This window comes from Lepisosteus oculatus, chromosome 29 (genome assembly GCF_040954835.1).
Source record: "Lepisosteus oculatus isolate fLepOcu1 chromosome 29, fLepOcu1.hap2, whole genome shotgun sequence".
Taxonomy (NCBI): Eukaryota; Metazoa; Chordata; class Actinopteri; order Semionotiformes; family Lepisosteidae; genus Lepisosteus; species Lepisosteus oculatus.
Genome location: NC_090724.1, coordinates 9,412,227 through 9,419,387, shown reverse-complemented (window position 1 = coordinate 9,419,387; position 7,161 = coordinate 9,412,227). Strand labels below are relative to the sequence as shown.

General features: G+C 49.4%; 1 long non-coding RNA gene across 1 annotated transcript; it reads right to left on the bottom strand.

Annotated features, from left to right (window-relative positions):
* Nucleotides 1-2,092: 2,092 nt before the first annotated feature.
* LOC107079685 (uncharacterized) lies at nt 2,093-7,099 on the bottom strand. Its single transcript, XR_001480620.2, has 3 exons — nt 6,869-7,099; nt 5,277-5,419; nt 2,093-5,183 (listed from the first exon to the last, which is right to left on the bottom strand). It is a non-coding gene; the product is annotated as an uncharacterized lncRNA (long non-coding RNA).
* Nucleotides 7,100-7,161: the final 62 nt, after the last annotated feature.

Sequence of the window (7,161 nt, the reverse complement as noted above, 5' to 3'; positions counted from 1 at the left end):
AACTCGCCGGGTTTTGAGCAGCACTGGGCTGAGGGATCAGCTGCCCCTGTAGAAAAGAGAGTGAGATGACATGAAATACCGCTGCAGCGCCACTAGAGGGAGGGCGAGAGCCGCTGAGCTGCCTCAACACCGTTCATCTAAAAGCGTCTCACACAGATGGGGGCCCGTTCCCTCCCTCCATTGTGCGGATCCCACCTCAGCCGAGCCGCAGCGGATGAGGGAGAGAAGCAGCTTCACCGGTGGAGTTAATGGGGACCGGCGGGGAGGCCAGACTAAGCCCCGAGAGGAGTTCAGTCCCGAATTGTGCTTTTATGTGGGGCGCTTGCCCTCTTCCCCGATGCCAGTCTTTCACGAGCTGGGGGATGTGCGCTGTAGGCCTGGAAAACTGGGGTGAAGCTCCCAGCAGCGCCAGTACCCTTCACGTGGGGGCTCCAGCTGGGGCCGCTGGGGGGGCCTGTAGCAGGCTGCTGCAGGTGGCCATTCGGCCCACCCAGCTCATTAGGCTTCTGCTAATTGATCCGGGGACCTCATCTCCTGCTTGAAAGAAGCCAGGGTGTCTGCTTCACCTACTTGGCTGGGAACCTGTTGCAGACCCCTGCCACCCTTTGTGTAAAGAAGTCACTTACACAGAGTTTCTGTATCGGCAACCCCAAAATACCCTCATCCAATCTCCTCGTGACCCTGTGGGAAAGGGGTCAGAACCAGCGCAGCGACCAGGATGCACCGTGCAGAGAGCGATCCTGGGTTCGAGACGAATGACAGCCCTTTGGAAGAATGGAGAGGTGGGGGGGGGATTTTTTTCTGGTTTTATTTGTCATGCCTTTCTTCTTTAGGTTTTGCATGCAGAGCAGTTTGCATTCAGCTCTTTTTTTAATCCCTGAATTCTTTTTCAATTATCAGCTCCCTCCAGTCGCCCTGGTGCCAGAAAGGCGTTAATTATCTCTAATTACCCGGCCCTGTGAAGACGATCTCCCAGACGTGCGAAGGAGCTGCTAGCAGAGCTCCTGACGGTTCTGCAGCTTCGTGTTTCACTTAATTGCCCATTGTGAGCCGACTGCAGCGCTGGGCTCTGGTGAACAGAGACGCTCTTTCCTGCCTGGGTGAATCTCATCAGGTCACGAGCGGCTCTGAAAATACACCGATCAGAGACAGTTTTTACGAGACAATGACTAGTTCACACTGACGCCGAGGTGAAGGAAGCTAGAGCAAAGGACAGCATAGACTGCAGAGTTCAGAACAATATACTACACCTACACATAGTGTAGTACAGCATATAGCTCCCTACACACAGTACAAGACAGTGATACAGTCCTATGCACAGTACACTACCACATCTTACACAAAGTATACTACGGCATGCATCTCCACAGTGCAGCACAATATATAACATTAGGGATGCCTTCCTAATATTGCGTTGCACCCCCTTTGCCCTAAGAACAGTCTCAGTTCGTCAGGGCGCAGACTTGATAAGGTGTTTGAAAAGTCCCACAGAGATGCTGCCCCGTGCTGACTCCAGCGCTGCCCACAGATGTGTTGACTTGGCTGGTAGTGGATCTCTACTCCGGATAGCTCGTTCCATCTCATCCCTCAGCTGCTCTACTGGATTGAGATCTGGAGACTGGGCAGGCCGCAGCATTAAGCTGAATTCATTGCCAGGCTCGTGGAGACGTTCCTGAACAATCTTAGCCTTGTGGCACAGGGCATTATCCTGCTGAAAAATCCCATTCGCAGATGGATACACAGCTGCCATGAAGGAATGCATCTGATCGGCAGCGATGTTCAGATATCCTGTGGGATTTAAACATTGCTCCACTTTTATCAAGGAGCCCAATGTCCCAGTGTGCCATGAAAACACTCCCCCCAGCATCACACCACCACCAGCCTGCAATGTTGGCACACAGCATGATGGATCCACGGACTCCTGTAGTTTTCTCTTGTCTTCCCATCAGCCTGAAACACCAGGACCCGGGATCATTGTCACTGGCTGCTATACCGTTGGTGTCAAGGTGCAATGAGTTGTACGGTCTTTTATGGGTCTTTCGGCACCAGTGTTGTACTGGACTGTCTTGATCTGCACAGTTTGTGTCGGCCTCCTTTCACCTCTTTCATCAATGAGTCGTTTTTGACCCCTGGCCTGCCGTTGGCTGGATGTCGTTTGGGTGGTGGACCATTCCAGATACACACGGGACACTTGAGCTCGAAAAAAAACGTGAATCATTGCAGTTCTGGACTCAAACCAGCGTGCCTGACATGACACCTACTATCACACCCTGTTCAAAGGCACTTAAATCTTTTTTCTTGGGGAATCTTTCTCCCTCACATACACAATCCATGTCTCAGTTATTTCAAACCTTAAAAATCTTTATTTGACATGTCTCCCCCCTTCATCTACACTGATTGAAGCGGAATTAACATCTGAAATCAATTTGGGGACCATTGCTTTCAGCTGGATTCACCTGGTCAGTCTATTTCAAGGAAAGAGCAGGCATCCAAAATGTTTTGTGCAACACAGTGTGCCACACACAGTGCAGTGTGGTACGGTCCTACACACAGTACAGTACAGTGATGAAGTCCTGCACATAGTACAGTACAGTGATACAGTCCTACACACAGTGTAGTACAGTGTGATACTGTCCTACTCATAGTATAGTACAGTCCAGTGTGGTACAGTCTTGCACACAGTACAATACAGTGCGATACAGTCCTACACACAGTACAATACAGTGTGGTATAGTCCTGCACACAGTACAGTATAGTACAGCACAGTGATACAGTCCTACTCACAGTATAGTACAGTGAATCAGTTCTACACAGTACAATAGTGTACAGTGATCCAGTCCTGCACACAGTACATTCAATGCTGAAAAGAGAAGACACAAAACGTTTCGGCTGTGAAGCCTTCTTCAGGTATGAGAAAGACAGGGCTGACAGCAAAGATTAAATAGCACTGAAGAACAAAAGCTGAGAGAGAGGAGGAGGCAGGAAGGGCAGAGAGGCAGAGAGGCCGCTCAGGAAGTGCAAAGTGGAGAGGGGTGAAGAAAGGTGTGAAGTCAGAACCAGCATGAGGATAGAAAAGATTACACAAAAATAAGTCTGTCGTTGAGAGAAGGGGGAAGGTGTGAACCTAGATTCAGAGTTTCGTTTCTGTAGTTTTTCTGCTGTGGGAGTTGAGAAACCCTCCTTTGACAACAGGGACAGAGAGATCGGTGTGATCATGGCCGTCTGAGGTGCATTGAGAAACTATGGGCTTTGAGAAATCTTAAATCTTCACAGCCCTAACATGTTCTCTGAAGCCGTCTCCTAGTCTCCTTCCTGTTTCCCCATCGTAGATAGCTGGGCATTTTCTGCAGGAGATACAGTAAATGAGGTTGCTGGAGGTACAGGATGTCGTCTGGGTGATCTGGAAGTGACCTGAGGGGCCCTGAATGAGCGTGTTGTTAGATATGTATTTGCAGGTGATGCAGCGAGCTCTGTTGCAGGGGAAGGTGCCTGGTGGGGATTGCCGAGTGCGAACGGGAGCTGTGAACAAGACGTTTACGTAGATTGGTTTGTCAGATGATTGGGCGGTTAGGGGTACCGATGGAGGGATCGCCCTGTAAAGTGGAGAAGTTGTTAATAATGGTTCTGGGGGTAGGAAGTGTGTGGTAGGGAAGCACCAAAGGAATGGGGTTGTGAGACGGGGAGTTCCTGATCGAGTTGATGATCCGAGGGCTGTTTTTGGCCCGGGTGAGAGCCCTGTCAATAACATGGGTGGGGTATCCTCTGTTGATGAAAAAAGAGACATTTTGAGTGCTTGGTTCTGGAAACCCATGTCGTCACTGCGGAGTCGATGTAGCCTGAGGAACTGTGAGAAAGGGTCTGGTGTGTTTTTGGTGTGAGTGGGGTGAAAAGAGCTGCACAGAAGATAGCTGTGTGAATCTGTGGGTTTGTAATAGACCGAGGTTGAGAGACGTGGACAGATACATTTATGTCTAGAAACTGAAGAGTGGTGGAAAATATGTTAACTGTATATCTGAGGGAAGGGTGAGAGTTGGTGAATTGATGCAGGAAGTGTTCTAGCTGGTCATTAGAGCAGATAGCAGCACCGACGCAGTCATCGATGTATCACTTGTAGAGGTCAGGGATGAAGCCAGTGTAGGAAGTGAGGAAGCGTTCTTCTACCCAGCCGACAAAAATATTGGCACTGCTGGGTCCCATCCTGGTGCCCATGGCAACTCCACTAACCTGCTGATAAAAAAAGGTTATAAAATGAGAAGGCATTGAGTGTGAGAACCAATTCCGCAAGACGCACTAGAGTGTGGGTGGGAGGGTCAAGCACTGTGTGTTTGTCTAGCTTGTGCTTGAGGGCTGTAAGACCGTCGTTGTGGGGAATGATGGTGGAGAGAGACGTGATATCCATGGGAAAAATGTAGCATTCTGGACCCTGAAATTGGAAATCATTGAAAAGTTGGAGGGCATGGTTCGTATCCCTGATATATGAGGGAAGCATTTCAACCAGAGGTCTCATAAGGCTGTCCCGGAAAGCAGAGCTGAGTGTGGTCGGACAATTGCACGCTGAGACAATGGGGTGTCCAGGGGTGTCGGGTTTTTAGATTTTGGGAAGGAGATAGAATTGGAATACTTGGGAATGTTCGACGATGAGACGGTTCGCTTCCTGGGGCAGCACCTGGTTGCTGAAAAGAAGAGCGACAGTGGATACCACTTCCTTCTGGTAGTCAGTGGTAGGGTCCTGTTGGAGAGGACGGTAGGCAGAAGTATCGGATAATTGTCTGGAGGCTTCCTTAATGTACAAGTCTTTTTGCCACACCACAACAGCTCCTCCTTTGTCTGCTGGTTTGATGACCATCTCATCCCTGGTGCGGAGAGATTGGAGTGCCTGAGTTTCTCCTTGGGTGAGGTTAGACCTGCGTTTCCTGGGTTTGGAAAGGGTCTTGGGAACTTGATTGTTGCATTGGTTAATAAAGTAATCAACTGGTGGAAACCGGCCGGAAGGGGGAGTCCAAGAGCTCCGTTTAGGATTTATATTGTTAATGGCATCAGTGAGGTGAGGAGGCGTTGTCAGCAAAATGAGCTTTGAGCCGAATCCTGCGGTGAAAACGGTTGAGGTCGACTTGGGTTTGCGGGATGTCCAGCTTCTTGGGTCTGGAACATAACAGGGCTCTGCTGAGAAGAGATCGCTCATCCTGTGAAAGAGAGAGGTCAGAGGGTATAGGAACCACAAGGTTAGGATTGGCTGAGGTGGTGAAAAGAGGATTGAGTGTGATTGAGTTTTTTACCCTTCTCTGAAGTGAGGAACTGGTGGAGTTGGGAGTTGAGGGATCTGATGAGGTTTGTTATGAAGAGAAGATGCTATGCAGCTGTGAGCCGTAAGAATGCCTTGGCTTCCTTGATGTTGTTGCCAGGAAGGGTCATCTGTTGTCTGAAGGAGAGGATGGTAGAAAGCATTAGTTTCCGCTAACACTGTTATAGAAGTCTCCGAGTATTACACAAGTCCAAAGAAAAAGTGTTAAATTTCAGGCGAAATCCTTTAGGAATGATATTATAACGACGACATCTGTAAAGGAATAGAAGGTGGTTAGAAAGCCTGGTCTTGGATCTTGGAACAGATCGCTGTGAAGAGGCGGAAAGCTGGTTTAGTGAGAGAGGGAGCAGGTAGCCCAGGGAGGAAGAGAAGGAACGACGAAGAGATCTAGAGAAAGATTTAGAGGAAGGCATAGTGGGTATAGTTATACAGTCCCACTCACAATATAGTACAATGGTACAGTCCTATACACAGTACAGTACAGTGATACAGTCCCACTCACACAGTGATACAGTCCTGCACACAGTACAGTATAGTTATATAAGTTCAGGTGGGTAGCTGCGTCAGCATGCGTAGGCTGCAAAGGAACAAGTAATAGGTTTATTCCATGCTGAAAAAAAGAAGAAAGAAAACACAACGTTTCAACTGTGGAGCCTTCTTCAGTATATAATCCTACTCACAGTACAGTGTGATACAGTCCTACACACAGTACAGTACAGTTATATAGTCCTACTCACACACTCCTACACACAGTACAGTGATACAGTCCTGCACACAGTAAAGTGATACAGCCCTACACAAAGTACAGTGATACAGTCCTGCACACAGTACAGTGATACAGCCCTACACAAAGTACAGTGATACAGTCCTGCACACAGTACAGTACAGTGATACAGTCCAACACACAGTACAGTACAGTGATACAGTCCTGTACACAATACAGTGGCCTTTCAGTTGACTCCACTCCATCCCTTGTACTGTTCAAACCGCAGCCAAAAGTTATTTCCCCATCAGCTGTGGCATCATACAGACAGCTCCTGATTAATTATTTGCAGTACAGATTATGTCTCATTAAATAGTTATGACTCTGGCCTTGTCTTATTAAAAATTCATTCGCAGAACCAGCAGGCAGTGCTCTGCTTTCAGCCGGGAGCGCTAGGTCCCGCTGGGTCCCGCAGGGCGGGCAGAGTGGACCTCTGAGACAGCACCACAGCTCTGGACTCGCTCGGACCGCTCCTTCTGATCGGCGCTTCCCTGTGCTGGGCCTGCGGGAAACATACTCCTCTTTCACAACTTCCTCTGAACCTACAGACGTCAGGGCACGAAACATCCCCATGCGAGACACAGAGTACTCGTCCACACACAGAGCTTCATCCAAACAGGTGAAGGTTCATTCTCTGCTGGAAGGTTAGAAAAAAGCAACACGACATTTGTTTCGGCACAACGCCTCGCTGTGTTTCCTTTCTTTTCTTTTCAGCAGGGAAAACACCTTCACCCTTTCCTCTGCGGCCGACGCTGCTCCCTACTCGAATTGATCTAGGTGAATCGTCTCGCTGGGATACCCACAGCCAGACGTCGTTTAAGCAGCCAGTGCACAGCGGAATCATCATGGCGGTCTAGGAGGGTTAAAAGACGGTTCCGGTCCTGAGGACTTAAAATCCCCCCGAGCAATTGAAAACGCGTGTAGTTCACAGTAACTAGACCCCCCGCACCCCTGGCCTGGACCCCACGGGTGTGCGGGGAGGAACAGAGCTCGCACCCGCGGGCCGGGAGGAGGGCGAGAGGGGGGACACATTAGACGGCAACACTTCCGCTAAGCGTTCGTGTTTTCACCCACCCGACAGCGCAGCCGGGGCCTG